Source organism: Macrotis lagotis, chromosome X, assembly GCF_037893015.1.
Source record: "Macrotis lagotis isolate mMagLag1 chromosome X, bilby.v1.9.chrom.fasta, whole genome shotgun sequence".
NCBI classification, from domain to species: Eukaryota; Metazoa; Chordata; class Mammalia; order Peramelemorphia; family Peramelidae; genus Macrotis; species Macrotis lagotis.
In genome coordinates, this window is record NC_133666.1 from 332501435 (window position 1) to 332523541 (window position 22107).

Here is a 22107-nt window from a genome sequence, read left to right on the forward strand (position 1 = left end):
CTCACATGAAGGTCAGAAGTAGTACAAGGACACTTTCAGGGTATCTCTGAAGAACTTTAGTATCTTTTTTGAGACATGGAAGATGCTTGCATGGTGTCCTTACATCAAAGAAGGCATTGTGTTTTATATACAAATAATTTCAATAGAATAAAGGAAACATGAGATGTTGCAATCTAGGAGACATCTCCATCCAAAGAGAATAAACAGACTAGCTGTGCTAAACCTGGGAGAGAGCCTTCCAATTGAACATACTAAACTTTGACCCCAACATGATGTCATTGGTCCTCTTTGGGTATGAATATGAACAACAGCAAAGGAAATATGCCATGTGTATCCAATTCATGTGACCACTGAATGAAATACAATAGTTGAATTAATGATGTATAAAATAATACAAGATTAATTTGGACAGAAAGGACATATGAACTAAGGGACCAGGAAAGGCTTTGTGTAGAAATCAATACTTAAATTGAGTCTTGAAGGAAACCAAAGATTCAAAGAGGTAGAGGAAGGAGTGCATTTCAGTCATGGAAGGGGTGTCAAAATGGCACAGAAAAGTAAATCCATGATTTTATCCATGTCACTAACCAAAGTTTTTTGTGAGTGGCTATAACCAGATAAATTCACAAAAATTTGTCATCTAGTGATCAACCTTCAGTGGATGAATTCCTCTGAATTTCCCTGGACTAGTCTTTCAATCTCAGGCATAAAAAGTATCATCTACTGTAGGAGCCTTTCCTACTTGGTAGAATCTGATAGAACTTGCATTTCATTTGGATCATTAGATTGGTGCAGAAAGTAAATATACATTGCTATGTCCCATATTTAAAGTCTTTCTAATTTAATAGGACTAGGCAAATTTGCTTCACTGTCATAGTCTTTGAGTCACCTCTACAACTGTAAGGCAGCAGGGCGGGACCTTAGTGAAATGAAACACTCTGTAATGGGTTTGGAGGGCCAACCTCAGAGAACATGTAGATATTCCCTTCCCAGTTTCAAAAGTGAGGATGTGAAAGCTTAGAGTAAGCCTGTTTTTGTCCATAATGACTCAAAGTTTTGTACTGTGTGATGATGAAGAGTTCAATAATTGGTTGCTTAAGTCATGAGGACTCTAGAAAGGGAGAAAAGACTTTTTACTGCAAGAGTTGAATTATCCTTTTATAATTGTTGCACACTGTACCCTCTTCTTTCCCCCTGTGGACTCTGAGTATATCTGGGGTATGTTAACCTTAGGCTTTGAGGGGAGGAGGGAATTTTGGAACAATTATTCTTATCATAACTTTTTAGTAAATACCCTTCCTTGAATCTGATTTTCTATTTGGCTGATTATTGATGGTGAACATTTTGGAGGTGGGGGTCCAGGGAGATATTAGGAGGACAGTGTTAAAAGCACAACATCCCAGCCCCACCAGGATTGCCCTCTAGAACTTAGTGTGGTATTAGTGAACCATTCTCTAGGGACAGCAAACCATGAGAATGAGAAGGATATTCTCTCATTTTATGGCAGCAAAAGCCTTCAAAGGAGTAAGAAGAAGGATATGAAAAATGATGCAAATTGTACAACATAGAACTCCCAGTGATTAGGGCATAAGGAAGGTATAGGGAAGGAAGGAAATAGGTATTTGTTAGGCACCTTCTATGCGCTTAACACTATGCTAAGCATTTTTACAAATATTATATCATTTGATTCTTAAAAACAACCCTTGGAGGTAGGGGCTGTTGTCATATACTTTTCATAGTTACAGAACCTGAGGCAGGCAGAGATTGAGTGATTTGCCCAGTATGTATCTGAGATGGAATGTCCACTGAAGTTTTCTTGACTCCATCCACTGAGGTCTCTAAAGTAAGAAAACAAATCAAATTCAGTGAAATGGGTCAGGATCCAGGACTTGACTATGGGAGTGGATGGTGAGAAGAATGAGAGTTCTTGGGACAATAAACAGGGATAAAGGGATAAAGTTAATGGAGCTAAAGAGCACAATGGATGAGAGTGCTGGGCCTGGAGTTAGGAAAATCTGAGTTCAAATCCAGTCCAAGACACTTGCTATCTGTGTGACCCTAGTCAAATCACTTAACCTCCATTTGTTTCAGTTTTCTAGTCTGTGAAATGGGAATAATAATTCGAACTCCCAGGGTGTGAGGATCAAATGAGATAATATTTGGACATAGCAAAGACCATATAAATGTTAGATAGTATTTTTTTATTTCCCCTGCCCTCTGTCCTTCCCTTATTTCCTGATTAGGGAAGCTAGGTGGTGCAGTGGATAGAGCACTGGTCTTGGTGTTTGAATTCTGTCTCAGACAACTTGCCACTCGCCACTTACTAGCTGTGTGACCTTGGGCAAGTCACTTAATCCCGATTGCTTTGCATCCAGGGCCATCTCCAGTAGTCCTGATTCCAATCTAGCAACTGGACCCAGATGGCTCTAGATGAGAAAGTAAGGCTGTTGACTTAGCACAGCATCCCCTTTACTCAAATCCAATTAATGTGCTTGTCTTGGCATCATCTCCCTGATGTTGAGGTCTTCGTCAAAAATGAAAGACAAAACAAACAAACATTATCATTTTCTGACTTTTTGCCACAAAGGTTAATAAGTTGGGAAGGGAGAAGGAGAAGGAGTAAAAAAGGAGAGAAAGGGAAAGAGAAGGGAAACAGAAGAAAGTGACAAGCAAGTTTGGGGGAACTGTTAAAATTGTTAACTGTTACCATCCCCTCCACTTTTTGACAACTTGAGCTTAGGTGGATAAGGAAAAGAAAAACGAGGAACATCTTTTAGCTTCTGACATTTGGTTATGGGTCATAAGGGACACCACCTGCAGTTTAATCTAACATGAGTTACCATGTACAAACATCTCTTTTCTTTGATAACAATCATCTCATTACTAGTCTGATTTTTTCTCTTAGAAACAGATTTTTTTTAACTCACTAAGGAAACTAAGTTTGTTAAAAGCTAATACAACACATTACATTTAAAAGAATAGATTAAAAATTTTGTCCAATAAAAGTCTGATAAATTTGAAGATTTAGGAAGACAGTTTTTATTTTTATTGAGGCAGAAAAACATATCTCAGGTTAGCAAATGTGTTCTTTTGATTGGGACTGAGAGAAAATGGCAAAAAAACCAATTGAAATCAAACCTATAAAAATACAAGTCACATTTGAATTAACAGCTCAAATGCCAAGCAGATCTTTTCACTTACAATTTATACATACCTCCCATCAACATTTTAATTCATTTTTCTCTTACTCAAAATTTAAAAGTTGAATTATAAATATTTCCTTTCTACATTAGTCCTTTTCTTGCCATAGGAATACTAGCACCTTTTAAAGGTCACCATGTGACTGGAATATATAACATAGGAAAGTAGAAAAACAAAATTGATATATTTACTTATTTATTGTATGAGAAGAAAAAATATAATATCACTAATGAATCAGTGCCTCAACAAATCTTCATTAAATGCCTGCCATATGCCAGAAATGAAAAAATAGACCCTGACTTTAAGGAGCTTACATTCCACATCAGTACCAGTGCAAATAGCCACAACCTTATGACTTTATATACAGCCTTTTGTATCATTGTAGCTAGAAACATTCATTAACCTTCAGGCAATGAGTCAATTTATTTAGGTTGACTCTCAGACAACAGTTTGTAACTGGTTTGTATTAGAAACCTCTCCTACTAGAAGCTCTTCCCTTAGCAAAACTGAGGATCACCTTCACAGAATGAGGAGGAAACTGATAGAATGTATAGGTAAATCGATATTGATATTAAAAAAAATAAGAGGCAGCAAATTCCCTGGAAAGACCCTTGCTTTTCTTAGATTCAGAAGACCTAGGTCTGAGTCCCAGCTCTGGAAGTAACCAGCTGAATAGCCCTCTATAAGTAGAGATTAAATTAATTAAAATCATTTTCTCTTTTATAAAATAGGAAAAATAACGCTTGTAATACCTTGAAGGACTTTCTTTTTTCTATCATTGTATCCTCAGTGCCTCCCATATTGTAGGCACTTAAGAAAAACTAGTTGACTTATCTACCTCATAGGACTTTTAAAGAAAATAGGTTTAAACCTTGAAGCTTTATTATTTTGAGGCACTTTATTTCATCCTTATTTTATTATTATTATCATCTTGTAGAAATTTAAAAGCAAGAGTGTCAGGAAGACTAAAGGTGTTTAGCAGACTTCTATCTAAGAATTTACAAACTTACAAGGTGGGTAAAGTGAAATGAGATTGAAACACAGAACTTGAAAGATCTAACTAATGAAACCAGTTTTACAAAGATGATACTGTCTCAGCTATTAAGGATGTCAAAGAGTTATATTAAAAATAGATACTTGTGGTTGTCAGTGACTAAAATTCCATTATACTAAATCTTAGGAGTTACCTCAAAATGTATTGTTCATGATAGGTCAAGGCACAAAAGGAAGTGTGACATGGTATTCAGAGGGATTATCTTGGAGTCAGAAAAATATTTATTAAAATCCTGCTTCTGACACATACAGACTCACTTACCTCAGAAAAATCACTAGGTCTCTCAATGCTCCAAGGAACTTGATAAGACCATTTGTTACTGTTTCGATCATTTCCAATTCTTTATGGTCCTATTTGGGATTTTCTAGGCAAAGGTACTAGAGTAATTTGTCATGTCCTTCTCCAGTTTATTTTACAGTAGAGAAAACTGAGGCCATATGGTTAAATGATTTACCCAGGATCACACAGCTAGTGAATGTCTGAAGCCAGATTTGAACTCAGGAAAATGAGTCTTTCTGACTCTGAGTCTGACTCTGCTCACTTTACCACCTAGCTGCCTTTATCATTTTATATATAATGTATTATAATACAATATATCATATAGATATATATAATTATGTATTAAGATAATATATATTATTGTCTACTGGCAACTTGCATTAGGGAAGAAAATTTCCATTTCAAGAATCCCCCCATGAGAAAGAACTCAGGAGAGGAAGAATTAAATGTTCTCCTCCCAAGTTTTCTAGTGAAGGCAAAAGGGTGGCTGACCTCACCTCTATTAACAAAGGATTTATTCCTAAATAATACTCATTTATCTAGTAGTGATCAGACTCTTCTAGGCCCAGAAACCATTTTACCTAAGTATAAATTCACCAATTAAGTCCCCTCCCTTCCAGAAGTATACTTTATGTTTTCTGATATAAAAAGTATATTTTATGTATTCTACCAATTCAATTTAGTAGGTGCTATGCTATATTTTTGTCTTCTCTTTTTTGATTTCCTATAATATATCCCCTTGCCTCATATATTGTTCCTCCCTCTAAAAATGAGGTTTCTAATAACAAAGTATGTTGTAGCAACACTCGAATTTTCATTGGAAATAGTATTGGTTAAGGGATTGATCCCAATATGACTAAGCACCAAGGTGGGGATTTGAAACCAGGTCCTCTGACTCCAAAATCAGATCTCTTTCCACTGTAACACACTACTTCATGTAAGATGTCACTTATATTTGGCCTTGTTCATAAGAAAAGTTTTAGAAAGAAATTAAAAAGGAGGATAAGTTTTAGCCATATTGAGCTAATGAGATGTTCATTTAAAGATGTTCTTGCAACTGTAGAAGATACAATCTAATACAGTTCAACAAGAATCGATGATGTTGATGTTTGTCCTTTGTTCTCAAAGAAGACCATGACATCAGAGGGGTGATACCATGACAAGCAAGTGAATTGAATTTGAGTGAGGGAGTGCTAGGTTAAGTCACTAGTCTCAGTCCCCTCCAGAATTAATGAATGAATGAAGGATTTAATAAGTACTTATGATGTGCTAAACACTATGCTAAACATTGGACTTACAGAAGCAAAGACAGTTGTTAAGTTCTAATGGGGGAGAAAACACAAAGAGTTGAGTGATGAGGGGCACTTGGTGCATGGAACTACAAAGGAATAAACTGTCAACAGTGTCAGGGTTAGCTAATTTGATCTTGGTTCATGATTGCAGGCAAAGGGAGATCAGCAAGTATCTTCTATGTATCCAGCACGGCGCTAAAATATAAAATATATTAAGATTTAGTATAATGGAATTATACTAACTTACAACCACAAGTATCTATTTTTAATATAACTCTTTGACATCCTTTAATAGCTGAGATAATAGCATCTTTGTAAAACTGGTTTCATTAGTTAGATCTTTCAAGTTCTGTGTTTCAATCTCATTTTACTTTACCCACCTTATAAGTTTGTGAATGCAGAAACAGTGTCTGCATTCAAGACATTTACATTTCAAACATATGCCATCTTACAAATGAATAAACTAAGGTTGTGATATTAAGTGACTTGTCCAAGTTCACACAGTTCACAAGGGACAGAACAGAACTTCCATTCCAGGTTTTTTTGACTCTAAATTCAAAGTGCTTCCCTTCACTTCTTCAAGGCAGAAAAAGGAAAGCATGTGGCACTTTTATGTTGAGCTCACAAACCTATAAAATAAACTGAGGGTCACCCTTAGGCTGAACATTCATTTAGAATTACACAATTTTCACAGAATTATACAAATGAATGAGTAAAGATGAGGTGGAGCAATGATCTGGGAATGTATAATAGAAGAAATTGTGAAAGTACGTCACTATAATGAGAAAGTGTGTTTATAGGCAACAGAACAGAAGACCCAAGACACAATCTTGAGGGCAGAGGAATGAGAAAGCATTAGATGAGGAATAATTATTAAGAATAAAGACTTAATAAACCCATGCTCAGTAAAAATATCTAGGATGAAAGAATGATCAACTGTAAATGCTTAAGAACTGTAAAACACTCACAGCAGAGAGCTTTTGACATAGTGGTGAGAGAGGAAGATAATGGTGGAGATTTGGTGAAAGATCAGTCCATTCATTTGCAACAGACAAACCCTTGGCTCCAGGGTGCAAAATGTTGGCTGTGGAAAGAATACAAATTCAGCAGTTTTGTATCATCTAACAGTCAGCAGTCAACAATTGACCCTGGGGAGAACAAGCTGGTTCTTTTGATGAGCTGAAAGTAATACCTGTAGACTGAGGGGTGAAAGGGGAGGAGGTGTGGATGTTTCCTCCTGACCCATTTAATTTATTCATTTCATTTTCACAGATTCAGAATCACAGATTTTGGAGAGACATCAGTGTCCATGCAGTCCAATCCATATCCAGAAATGATCACACAGATTCTGCTTTGAGACCTTCAACCAGGAGGATTCTAACACTTTTGGTGTCAGTTCATTTTACTTTTAGACAGTTCTAATGGCTAGGAAGTTTCTCTTCACATCAAACCTCAGTTTGTCTCTTTTCAGTTTCTATCCATTGTGCCTGGTTCTACCCTTAGGGTCAAAGAGAACCCCTCTTTCACAAGAGAATCTTTCAAATTCTTGAGAACAACCATTGCAGCTAATTTGATTATTGTTTTGTCAGACTACAAGTCCCCAGGTCCTTCAAAAAGGGCATGAAGTGAACTTCCATTCTCATTGACCTTCTTTGGACATTCCTTCTCAAACTGTGAGACCAGATTGATCTCACCAGTGTTGAGTCCAGTGTTGAACCCTCTTATTCTGAGAACCCTCTTATTCTGAGAACCCTCTTCTTGTAGTTCAAGATCATATTACCTTGTTCAGCTGCCACATCACATTACTAACTCCTACTGAACTTTTTAATGGGAAAATATTGGGAGAAATGTGTAGAGTTATAGACTGTGGCATTTATTGCTTGCTTTTATTTTTTTTCTCTAATTCTTATGGCATATAATCTTATTTTTGTAACAAGTAGTCATGGAGTTGAAATCCTGGACCCACTTTAATCTTTACATAATTTGGATGATTTCCTGTTTCTTTGGTCCAGGCACCCTCATATGGCCTAAGCCAAAGGCAAGGAAATTTTTAATGATTCAGAGAGAAGATAAAGGGGAACAGATCCTGGCACCACACTCTTCAGATTATATTCAGCAAGGAAATACTATGTTTTCTCCTAAAATAAGTAAACCCCTTATTTCTCCTGAGACAAGTAGCAGGATATTATTAAATCATATTGATGCACTTTCTTTTATTTTATACAAATAATTAAGTGGTTTTAGTGATTTCTTTTCATTGTTGTCATTTCCCAGTGACTTACCACCACTGAAAATCTTCACTTGCAACCTTGCATACTTAGCTAAACACACAAATCAACATGTTGGCCATATCTTATTTTTCTCATCAAACATATTGGAGTGGTTTTCCATTTTCTTCTTCAGTTCATTTTACTGATGAGGAAACTGAGGCAAATAGGATTACATAACTTACCCAGAGTCAACTAGTAAGTGTTGAGGGCTGGATTTAAACTTTAGTCTTCCTGGCTCCAACTATACCAATTTTTTTTTCTATAATTCTGTAAACTGTTGGCATAAAAGTTGTTTCCCAAAAGTGTTGCTACAAATATTTTGGTTAAAATGAGATATTTTCCTCTTTTTTTGACATCCTTATGATATATGCCAAAAAGTGGTAAGGTTAGAATATGTGGTTTAGTGACTTTTGCAGTATAATGTGAAATTGTTTTTCCAAAGAGCTGAACTAATTTATATCTGTTGTGCCTGTCTTCCTGTAATCCCTCCAATAGTTATCATTTTCTTCTTTCATCTTTACCAATCTCATGGTTGTGAGAACAATTCTCAGAGTTTTCTTAATTTCTATTACTCTATTATTATAGTGGCTTGGAGCCAAGAAACACCTACGTGTTTGTTAATCATTAAAAAACAAAGGAAATATTTGAATTACTTTTAAAAAGGGTTAGTTAGCTTGTACAGTCAGGGTCCAGGAAGAAAATGGAATAACTCTCCTCATACAAGAAGATTGGGTCCCAATAAAGATGACTGCAACTATTTTCAGGATTCTAGGAATAAATTTGTGGATGGCTATCCTTGAAATGTTGTACTGTACTGGCACATTGGGAAAAAAGAGTAAGATGACATAGATTAAAAAAGCCTAGTCATTTATTATCTAAATAATCTTAGACAAGAATCTCAGTTTCTAAAAGATGAGAGGAAATGGTTGATCTCAGTCAACTCAAAGGCCTTTTTGTACCTTTAAATTCAATATCCCATAATATACTTTTTTAAAAAAAACCTATGTTTCTAGATAGGTAAATATACTTTTTAAAAATCACAACTCTAATATTTTTTATTTATATTTTATTTTATTTTTCCAATTAAATGTTATGAAAGTTTTTCAACATTCATCTACTTGCATATTTATGTTAAACATTTTTCTGTCACCTTACTTTCCCACCCCACTCCCTTCAGTGATAAAGTCTCATAAAAGTTGTACATGTTCATTTGTGTTTAACACATTTACATATTTATATACATTTTGTGTATGAGGAATTAGGACTAAAGATAAAGAAAGAAAAACATAAGATCCTAGGTAGGAAAAACATAAGAAGTTTTTAAAAAGTAAACATAGGGGTGGCTAGGTGGCACAGTAGATGGAGCACCAGCCCTGGAATCAGGAGTACCTGAGTTCAAATCTGGTCACAGACACTTAATTATTACCTAGCTGTGTGGCCTTGGGCAAGCCACTTAATCCCATTTGCCTTGTAAAAACCTAAAACAAAAAAAAAAGTGAACATAGTATCCATTCAGATTCTATGGGTTGTTGTTTTTGTTTTCTTTTGTTTTCCTCTAGATGTGGATGGTGTTGCTCATAAAAGGTCTCCCAGGCCAACTTTAATAGTTCAAAAGAACTATTATTTCCCGGTTATAGATATTCCTACAAACCCAGATTACAATCTTTCATACTTTTATAAATAGCCTTCATGAGTTGATGGGCTAAAGGATTCATAAGAGGAATAACCCTCATAGATAGCAAATGTAAAACATTTATTAAATAGGTGTGCAAATAACTTAGGACAAGAAATAATTTTAATATGGCATCATTTATGACAAGAATGGTCATATATGTACTTCTATCATTACAAGGCTGTCTCAGAAGTTTGACCTTGGTCAGATGAAACCAGATGGTGCTAGTTTTTCTATCTTCATACGGCTCTGTCAGTCATGTGCTGGATTTTATGGAAATATGTTTCATTGCTTTCTTGTTTTGTTTTTAATTCTATGGTTAATAATGGATTTCTTGCTAAGAAAACACACAAAGGTCATGGCTCTTAAAGAGTACACTTCAATGACAATTAGAGATATTACAGTAGCAGTTATAAAAGAAAATCAAGTGTTTTAAGAATTATTCAAACTCACAATGAGATAAAATCAGTTATGCTGAAACGTAAAAGGAAATACAGTCAAAAACAAAAAAATCAAGAATGAAAAAGCTAGTGCTGTAAAATAGCCTAATTATTCTTCAGTAATAAAACAAAAAACTAATAAGCAAAGTCCTACAGAGAGACCTAGAAGTTGTAGGGACTGTTATCTGTTTTCTGTAGTGCAATATATTGAAATTAAAAGAATAGCAAGTAGATCAGTAAAAAAAAAAAAATTTCCAACTTTTAGTATTAAAGAAAAAATGCTTGCATGTTTGTCCTTGGCAAAAATCATATAAAGATTGCAGTACTGATGAGTAGAAAAGGGTAATTTTTACTGATGAAATTTGAATTTTTCATTCAAGGTTATCCTGAAACCACTGTGAGAAGTTCAGATGAATCTTTAAAGTCTGGGTTGACATCAGAATTATTTTTTTAACTTCCAGGAAGTCTAGAAATCTTTTTTCTCTTGTGAGGGAATGATGAAGTCTATTAAATATATCAATATTCTAAGAAGCAGAATTGTTCTTGAATTTCAGAAATTCCTAAATGGGGATTGTAGTTATAGTGACTTTGTATCATGCCACATATCAAATAATAGAGATACATATGCTTCAGTGGCCTGGAAACTTACTTGATTTAAATCCCATTGAAAACCAATGGGTTGGGGGCGGGGAGGCAGCTGGGTGTCTCAGTGGATAGAGCATGGCCCTGGAATCAGAGAACCTGGGCTCAAATTTGACCTCAGACACTTGATACTTTCTAGTTTGTGGGGCCTTGGGCAAGTCACTTAGCCCTATTGCCTTGCAAAAAAAGAAAAGAAAACCTATGGAATATAGCCAAGGCTAGATTTGAAAAATATACTGTTCATCAAAAATATATATGTTTAATATTCAGTATGCTAAATGTAAGATCATCACAATGATATAATATATTCCTCCTTGAGGGATTAACTAGCTTAATCCCTACTTATACTGGTAGATTGTGACCCCACAGGGATATTTTCTATCACTTTCTAGGGATAAATCTATGGATGGTTACCCTTCTATCAGCAGCTCATGAGCCTGATCAGTATGCTTCCCTTTATAATCAACCAGTAGTATCAGTTCTTCAGGAAAGAATAGTATAAGAAGAACATTATTAATGTTTTGTAGCTATAAAGCATTTCTTCCCAACACCATGGGCACTTTCTCTCACAAATAAATAGAAGAATGAACATGAACAGTGGAAGTAGAGTTTATTAAAGTACAGAGGTAGTGAGGCACCCTTGGCCAAGATAATTCATAACTCCCAAACTGCATGGTCTTAATGTCCTTTTTTCTCCAGAGGGTTCTTAGGAAGGTGGCGGCATCTGTATGGAAGACTTGTTCACCTGGGCTTGTTCCTCACAGTGCCTTGCATTACCATTGGATAGACTTCATCTCAACTGGCTTTGCTCCTCAGAGGCATGATGTCCCAGCTGGATGGATAAATCTATTCTGGGCTGACTCAAGCAAGTCACTTTCTACAGCTCTGGCTCCTAGTGGACTAGCCCAGGAAGGTAGCTCAGCTGCTGGACCAGGGCTGCCAGATGGGGCCAGTCAAGCCTCTTTACCACTAGTGGAATAGTTTCCCCTGGGGCCAGACAGGAAACGACTCTATGGAAATATAGCTAGAATGCTAGTTGAAAAGCTACTATTTCAGGCATTATAGAAGGGTTCATAGTTGAGCTGGCTCTTTAAGGCTCAATGGGATTTGAAAAGATAGAAATGGATAAGTCAGGAGAGTGAATGGGGAGAAAACCACAAAGAGGTAGGAAAGCTCTGAACCTATATACATCCAATAAAGAATCAGAAACTGGGAGTTCTCTGCCAGGCAGGGCAAGAGCAGTAGCAAGCAAAGAGATTCTAGGTGCAATGGTAACAAAGACCTTTGTAATTGAAAAAATGCTTTTAGCTCAAGCAGGGACAATCAGCAAAGTTTCCCTAAGCATGGCTAAACTGAAATGTGCCAAGATGGAGATTACAACCTGCCTGGAGTCTGGGGTTCAGGAGAAGAAAGAAGAGCTATCTGACAGGTTATTAATGTAGGTAGAAATTGATAAACATTATCCTTGGACACATAAAAAGAGAGTGAAGCTATTTGAGATTTTCTTAAGCTCCTGCTTTATTTATAAAGGGACACATTAATAAGAATGTTTTTATATAGCATATTAATGTTTGCAAAATGTTCTGATAACATTTAATCTTCACAACAATCCTGTGAGGTAGGTAACTATTATTAGCCCCATTTTTTAGATAAGAATACTGAGGTTGAAAGATATTAAGTGATAACTGACAAAGGTATTCTTGACATTCTTTGGAAAAGGCCCTGCTGTTCTGTGTTGGTCTAGAGAATATAAATGTTTCAATCCACTCAAACCAAAATTCTAGACCCTGTAGCATCTATTGTATTGTCATAAGTCCTGGCAGAAGAGGAACAGTGCTATCCCATGAGAGGAAAGAGTCAATTTTTTCATGTCTACAAATGGATTTTGACTGATTTGACACACACACACACACATATATATATATACATATATATATATGTATATATATATTCCTTTAGGCTAAATAGGATTAACAAACCAACCCTAGGTAAGGGTCCTTTTTTGTTTTGAATTAGTTTATCTTATCTGTACAAGGTCATTTCTGACAAGAATGCTCAAGTAAACACTGGTAAAACATGAGGAAAAGGTGATGCAAGCCTGGCTAATTCCAAAGTCTCATTTTCTGGATCTGTCAGTTCAAAGGGGCTGTTCCACTTGGGAAGGTTGATTTTTGCCTCTCCACACCAGAGTCCAACGGGATTATTGAGTCCGTTTAGGCAGCTGGGCTTCCTTGAACACAGCAAAACAGAATTGAAGCAAGAATGCTTCTAACTGGTGGGGATCAGAGGAGTTTGAATTGACCAGACTGGATGTTTCCTTTTATCAAAGTCAGTGAATAAAGCCCTTAACTCTTTGCTTGACTTTGCCCATGCAGGCTGGGCCTCCAATGTTTGCACCTAAAGCCAGGGATTAAAGAATTATGCTTTTGATAACAGGTTACCTGTGGCTCCAACTGGGGATTTCATTGAGATCAGAGGGGTGTCAGTCTCTCTCCTGAGGCTCTTATTGAAAGCCCTTTTTTTTCCCAAAGGTAAAGGGCCTTGGACTAATCCCCTGGGCTGTGGGGGAGCAGCCTCAGGTGTTGATTGTTTGGGTGAATAAGTGGCAATGCTACTGTCACAAATGAGCAAGAGAACTCCAGCCTCTTTGGAGGGCAGCATCGTTCTCGCTTGAAAAGAGCTGAACACTAGCAAGCTCAGCGTTATTCTTTAGTTAATGTTCATTTGGGGCAATGTTTCTTGTTTAATGCTTGTTATTTGTATAACTTTATGCTGGGTAAATACAGCTGGCTGCCTCTACTTTCCAATTATGGTCTATGACTCTATAATGGGCAGAGGGATGGGAAGGTGGGAGTGAGCTGCTGCTGATGGATTCTCTCCTCACTCTCTCCTAGTAAGTAATTGTTCTCTTGTTTGTTTTCAGAAATTGCCAGGTGCCAGGTTGCACTCACATAAAATGTAAAGTCAAATACAGGAAAAACCCTAGAAATAGACCCAGAGCCCTCATCTAAATTACCAAAAAACAGCGAAACTCTCAGACAGGTTTTATAGACTGTGATTTGCTATATTATGCATTTTTTTTTCCTCCAACCCCCTCCTCTTCCACCCTCTTCTACATCCAACCCTCTCTCCCCACCTCAATCAGGGCCAGATTGGCCATCTGAGCTGTTCATTCAAGTGTCAGAGGGGATCTGTAGAAGCTCCACTTCAGCCCATTGTCCCTCGAACCCTCCTGGTGTAGGATTAGTTCTGTGGATCTTTACTAATAGAGAAAAAAGGTACAAATTACTCCCAGATCAGTCAAATCTTTCTGCAGTTAATTTGATGGAAATACAAATGCTAAGTAAATAACTCACTGTCTGTGAATTTAAATAGGAAAGGAATCTCAAATTCAGTAGACATGCTCCTGGGGTAAACCAGCATAAACCCTGAAAATGAAGCTAAAGTACAAAATAATCTTTTACTCTGGAAAGCTCGACATTGTGCTTTATCTGACGCACTGATGTCAATACAACACTGAGCCAATTTTTAGTCTTCTCTGCTCCTGCTGCTGCTATTGACAGAAAGATGGGGAGATGAAGTAGTTTCTAACAGAAAAGATTTTTACCTACATTATTGCAGCCAGAACCTTTCTTGATGTCCTCCTCCTCCAACTTCCCTCCCAACTTTTCAATAAGCATATATTGAGCTCCTAATGTGTGCACAATGTTATGTGCACATAAGTAACACAATATACTACAGGGACTAGCTTGGCAGCAATGGAAATAAAGAGGAAAGGACATATCAAAGAGATTCTTTAAACTAGAAAGGACCTGAGTAGAAAAATAAAAAGAATACCAAATTGCAAGTTAGGAGATATGGCTCTATTCCCAAATCAGCTGGGTGACTTGAGCAAGTCATTCAATCTTCCTAAATCATTAAATAAAATGTGGTGGGTTAACAAATTGATTCCTAAGGTTCCTTCCAGAGTGAACTCTCATTTATAAATGACCTGCTGATAAATGGATGGAAAGGATAGAATTAGAGATGACTCTAAGGTTTCTAGCCTAAGAATCTTTTTTTTAACCTTATATTTATTTTTTTAATTTATTTATTTTCATCCACTTGTATATGCATATTTCCAAAGTTTCCCTCCCTTCCCACCCCACCCTCTTCCCTTCAGTTGGGAACAGTCAGGTTAGCATTTTACATACATATTTTGTTAAGCATATTTACAAATTAATCATTTTTAGCATGAGGAATTAGGATTAAGGGAAAGAGATACACAGGAGATAATTTTTATTAAGTGTTCAATAGATTCAGTAGGGGTGTTTTTTTCTGTTTTGTTTTGTTTTTCTTCCTCTGGTTGGGGATAATATAGTCCATAATCTGTCAAATACAAATCTGTCCTAGCTCTATGGACTGCCTAGAGGGGTTGCTTCCATCAAGGTTGTTCATCTCATAATATTGATATGTAAATTGGTCTCTTGGCTCTACTCCCTTCCCTCAGCATCAGATCCCATAAGTCATTCTATGCTTCCAACCATTTATTGTTTTTTATAGAACAATAATATTCCATAGTATTCATGTACCATAACTTGTTTATCCATTCCCCAATTGATGGGCATCCTCTCAATTTCCAATTCTTTGCCAGTATAAAAAGAGCTGCTATGAATATTTTGAAACATGTAGGACTTTTCCCATTTATTATGATTTCTTCTGGATATAGGCCTAGAATTGGAAATGCTGAGTCAAAGGGTATGAACAGTTTTATTGCTCTTTGGGCATAGTTCTATATTGCTCTCCAGAAAGGTTGAATCCATTCACAACTCCACCAGTATTGCATCAATGTCCCAATCTTCCTACAACCTCCCCAACATTGGTCATCTTTCCTTTTTCTCATCTGGGCTAATCTAATAGGTGTGAGATGATACCTCATTGTTGTTTTAATTTGCATTTCTCTAATCAATAGTGATTTGGAGCATTTTTTCATATGCTTATATATAGCTTTAATTTCTTCATTTGAAAACTGTCTGTTCATATCCTTTGACTATTTATCAATTGGGGAATGACTTGTGACCTTCTAAATTTGATGCAATTCTCTATATATTTTAGAAATGAGACCTTTATCTGAATTCCTGGTTGTGAGATTGTTTTTCAGCTTTCTGCTTTTCTTCTAATTTTGGCACCATTGACTGTATTAGTGCAAAAACTTTGTGATTTAATATAGTCAAAATAATTCATTTTGCAGTTTATAATCTGCTCTAATTCTTGTTTGTCATAAATCTATCTCTTTTTCATAGATCAAATAGATAGAATATATTTTGGTCTATTAATTTATCTCTGTACCCATTTTGACTTTATTTTGATATAGAGTATGAGATGTGGATCTATGCCTAGTTTTTGCCATACCATTTTCCAGTTTTCCCAACAATTTTTGTCAAATAGTGAGTTCTTATTCCAGAGACTGACGTCTTTGGGTTTCTCAAATAGTAGATTGCCAAAGTCAATTTCTGCGTGTTCTTTTGAACCTATCCTAACCCACTGATCCATTACTCTATTTCTTAACCAGTACCAGGCAGCTTTGATGACTGTTGCTTTATAATATATTTTAGATCTGGTAGAGCTAGGCCACCTTCCTTTACATTTTTTCCCATCAGTTCCCTTGCTATTCTTGCCCTTTTGTTGCTCCAGATGAATTTTGTTACTAAATTTTCCTGGCTCGGTAAAGTAGTTATTTGGTAGTTTGATTGGTATGGCACTGAATAAGTAATTTAATTTGGGTAGAATTGGAATTGTTATTATATTAGCTAAACCTAATCATGAGCACTTGATATTTTCCCAATTATTTAGATCTGACTTTATTTGGGTGAGGAGAGCTTTATAATTATGTTCATACAGTTTCTGAGTTTGTCTTGGGAGGTTGATTCCCAGGTATTTAATGTTGTTTACAGTTATTTTAAAGGGAATTTCTCTTGTTCTTGGGCTTTGTTGTTCATATATAGAAATGCTGATGATTTATGTGGGTTTATTTTATATTCGGCTACTTTGCTGAATTTGTTCATTGTTTCAAGGAGTTTTTAGATGATTTTTCGGGTTCTCTAGGTATAGCATCATATCATCTGCAAAGAATGAAAGCTTTATTTCCTCATTGCCAATTCTGATTCCTTCAATTTCTTTTTCTTCTCTCATTGCTACTTCTAGTATTTCTAATACTATGTTGAAAAGTAATGGTGATAATGGCAACCCTGTTTCACCCCTGAATTTATTGGAAATGCTCTGAATTTATTCCCATTAAATATGATATTTGTTGATGTTTTAGATAGATACTATTTATTATTTTAAGGAAAACTATTTATTCCTAAACTTTCTAGTGGTTTTTAATCAGAATGGATGTTGTATTTTATCAAAAGCTTTTTCAGCATCTATTGAGATAATCATATGATTTCTATTGGTTTTACTATTGATTTATTTAATTATGTTGAACATTTTTCTAATGTTGAAACATCCCTGCCTGCCTGGTATAAATCCAACCTGATTATGGTATATTATCCTTGTAATAACTTGCTATTGTCTCATTGCTAAAATTTTATTTAAGATTTTTGCATTTATGTTCATCAGGGAGATTGTTCTATAATTTTCTTTGTCTGTTGTGGTTCTTCCTGGTTTAGGTATCAGTATCATGTTGGTGTCATAAAAAGAGTTTGGCAGAACTCCTTCTCCTATTTTTAAAAATAGTTTATGTAGAATAGGAATTAATTGTTCCTTAAAGGTTTGGTAGAATTCACTTGTAAATCCATCTAGACCTGGAGACTTTTTCTTAGGGGGTTTATTGATGGTTTTTTTCAATTTCTTTTTCTTAAAGGGGATTAAGTAATTTACTTCCTCTTCTGTTAATCTGGACAGTTTGTATTTTTTGTAAATATTCATCCATTACACTAAAGTTGTCCAATTTATTGGCATATAGTTAAGCAAAGTATCTCCAAATTATTCCTTTAATTTCCTCCTCATTGGTGTTTAGTTCACCTTTTTCATTTTTGATACTGGTAATTTGGATAACTTCTTTCTTTTTTCAATCAAATTAACCAGAGGTTTGTCTCTTTTATTGGCTTTTTCATAAAACCAAATCTTAGTTTTATTTATGAGATCAATGGTTTTCTTGCTTTCCATTTTATTAATCTCTCCCTTGATTTTCAATTTGGTATTTGGTATTTAATTTTGGTAATTTGGTATTTAATTGGGGATGTTTAATTTGTTCTTTTTCTAGCTTTTTCAGTTGCATACCCAATTCATTGAGCTCCTCTTTCTCTATTTTAGTCATATAAGCATTTAGAGATATAAAGTTTCTCCTCAAAACTGCCTTGGCTGCATCCCATAAATTTTGGTATTATGTCTCATTATTATCATTTTCTTGAATATAATTATTATTTCTATTATTTGCTGTTTGATCCACCCATTATTTAAGATAAATTTATTTAATTTCCAATTGGTTTTTGGTTTATCTTTCCCTAACCCTTTACTACATATAATTTTTATTGTATCATGATCTGAGAAGTATGTATTTATTATTTCTGCCTTTCTACATATGATTTTAAGGTTTTTGTGCCCTAATACAAGGTCAATTTTGGTGCAGGTGACATGTACTGCCAAGAAAAAGGTATATTCTTTTCTATCCCCATTAAGTTTTCTCCAGAGGTCTATCATATCTAAGTTTTCTAAGATTTCATGCACCCTTTTAACTTCCTTCTTATTTATTTTGTTGTTAGATCTATCTAGTTCTGAGAGAGGGAGGTTTGAAGTCTCCCATTATTAAAGTTTTGCTGTCTATATCTCCTTATAATTCACCCAGCTTTTCCTCTAGGAATTTGGATGCTATACTACTAAATGCATACATGTTTAGTAATGATATAGCTTCATTTCCAGTGATGTCTTTTAAGAAGATGTAGTTTCTTTCCTTATCCCGTTAAATGAGATTGAATTTTGCTTTTACTTTAAGATTAGGATCACTACCCCAGATTTTTTTACTTTCACTGAGGCATAACATATTTTGCTCCAATCTTTTACCTTTACCCTGTGTGTATCTCTCTGCTTCAAATGTATTTCTTGTAAACAACATATTGTAGGATTCTGGTTTTTAATCCATTCTGTTATCCACTTCTGTTTTATGGAACAGTTTATCCCATTCACATTTACAGTTAAGAATATTAATTCTGTACTCCCCTCCATGCTATCTTTCTCCATTTATATTTATCTCTTCTCTGTTCTCTTATTCCTCCTCACCAAAATTTTACTACCTCTCCCCTTTAATTTTTCTTTTAAAATTTTAACTTTCAGTTTGTTTTTACTTATGCTTTCCCTTCCTTTTTATCAGTTCCTTCTTCCCTTATCTTTCCCTGTTCCCAGTCCCCCCCTTCCCTGTAGATTAAGTTTGACTTTTAAACCTAAGTTAGAATATATATTTCCTTTGCCAGGAAGAAACTAGTGCACATTTATAGATGGGAGCTGAAGCCTACCAGATGGCTGTAAAGAATGTTTAGAGAACAGTGGTATGATGCTAAGCATAAAGATGACACCACCAGGAGAGCAGTGTAATGTGATAGTAATAGCCCTTCACAGCCCTGGCCACTATATCCCTTTTACATACATTAGCTGTTCATGGGGAGAGCCAGAGCCAGAGAGAGAGAGAGAGAAAGAATTTGTATATGTATGTGGTTAGTGTACCTAATATGTGCATGAGAGGGGTCTGGTCTTCTTGGGTTAGTCTATATGTTGTTCAATTAAACAAATCACTGGTGGGGTATATTTCAAATAAAGATGAGGCATCTGGATAAAGATATGCTATAGACTTGTAGGAATATTGGTCTGGGGATTGTAAGAAAAGCTGAGGCAGAAGATGGTAGGATTATTTTCCCCAGAGGTCTTTGTTTGATACACACACACACACACACACACACACACACACACACACACACAAACACACACTGTCCTTGGAGTCAGGAGTACCTGAGCTCAAATCTGGGCTTGGACACATAATAATTACCTAGCTGTGTGGCCTTGGGCAAGCCACTTAACCCCATTTGCCTTGCAAAAACCTAAAAAATCCTAAAATATATATATATATATATGTATGTATATGAAAAATAGGGAGAAGCACTAGAAGGTTTGCTGTTTAGAAATGAAGCAAAGTGAAGTAAGGAGGGCCAGGAAAACAATACACACAATGACTACAACAGATTAAATGGAAAGAATATTGTATAATTATAACAATAATAAAAGTTTAGAAAAGACACTTCCCTCTCTTTGGCACTGATGTGGAAACTGGGTAGAACACTGCCTATGCTTGCAGATTCAGTTGATGTTTTGTTTAACTTTGTTAAATTTTGCTAAATTTAATTTCTTTCTTTTTATTCTTTGTTATAAGAAATGGCAGAGGAGCAGGGTAGAGGAAGGAAATGTTGGGAAAGGAAGGTAATTTAAAAACCAAAGTTGGCAATAAATATTTTCTTTTAAAGAAAGCTTACTTTATTGATTGATTGATTGATTAATTTGGGTTTTTGCAAGGCAATTGGGTTATATGGCTTGCCCAAGGTCACACAGTTAGGCAATTAATAAGTGTCTGATGTCAAATTTGAACTCAGGTCCTCCTGACTCCAGGGCTGGTGCTCTATCCACTGCACCACCTAGCCACCCCAAAAAAGCTTAAAGAAAATGCCATGGGGCAGCTAGGTGGCACAGTGGATAGAGTCTTGCTAAAAAAAAGAATAGTAATAAATGTACTGAATGAATTTAAGAACAAAAGCTACAAAAAGAGGAGATTGGGGGAAGAATGCTCATAGAGGAAAACCTTTAAATAGTAAAAAAAAAATTAGTGAAGATTAAAAAATGGGGACCCATACAAGAGATAAATACTATGGGATTTTAAAAAAAGGGAAAGAAAAATATTCATAAGGGAGGAATAAGGCTATAGTAAATAATCCCCAATAAGAAAGACTGAAGAGAAGGGAAGTTAGTCTGTGTGTCTGTGTGTAAAGGATTTAAATAATTGAAGCAAAACAGATTCTACCATTCCTTGTACTGTTCTGTTAGTTTGATAGGGAAATTTTTTTTTTAGTATTTTTGTTTTGTTTTGTTTTGTTTTGAAATATAATAGGAGTGAGTGGAAAAATAAACAAGCTATAATCATGAAGGTTGCTATAATTAGCTATAATCATGAATGTTAATAGAATATACATGTCACTAAATAAAAATCAAATTGGATTAGAAAACAAAACCCAAATCTGTGGTGCATAAGAAAGACACTTAAAAGATAAGGACACTTTCAAAGTTAAAGTGAATGGAAGTAACATGTTAAAACTGAATCCAAAAAGCAGTATCATATATATTGTATTCCACAACCACCTCTTCAATGAAGGGATAAAGATACATTTTCTTAACTCTTTTGGAAGAAAGGAGTTGGTAAACTTGAATACTGTAACTATTCAGTGTTCAGTTTTGAGTTTTGTTCCCCTTGACATTGAAAATATGATCTCAGACAATGCAAAAGTAGAAAATGATGAATAAATTGAATGCTCAACTTTAAAACTAAGTTTTATCATGTAATTCGTGATGTATTTTTATACTACATATATATATATATATATATATATATATATATATATATATATATCCCCATCTATTAGGTAAGTAAAGAATTTGTTTTAAAAAAGAAAAATGAAGTCCAGAAAAACTAAATATTGACTGTGCTTAATAATGTAGGTAATGACATCCCACACAACTGTCCTCCATCATTGCAATGAAAGAAGGGAGGAACGTTTTCTTAATCTTCTTTGGATGTGAAGTTTAATCATTTTAACTATATAATGTTCAATTTCATTTTTTGAAATTGCCTTTATACAGCACATAGTTGGGTTGATTTCTTATCCATTCTTTCACTTTCATTTTAATGTGCTATGTAATCCATTCTCGTTTAAGGTAAAATAGTTAGTTTTTTTTATTTAGTTCTTATTAATTATTATTCCTTTCCTCTTTAGGTCAATACATTGTCGATAAAATTAATTTGGATACTGATCTATTCTTGTAGGTTCCTAACTCCCCCCCCCATTTCCATTTACCAGCCTTATCCCCAGTTCTTTGAATTTACTTAAATTGTTCCTTTCTCTCCTTCCTTACTTCCTCCTAGTATTACTCTGTACTTCATAAATTTGTTACTGTTGTTGATTAGTTGATTAGTTGTGACCTTATTTGGGGTTTTCTTGACAAGGACTGGCAAAAGGAATGA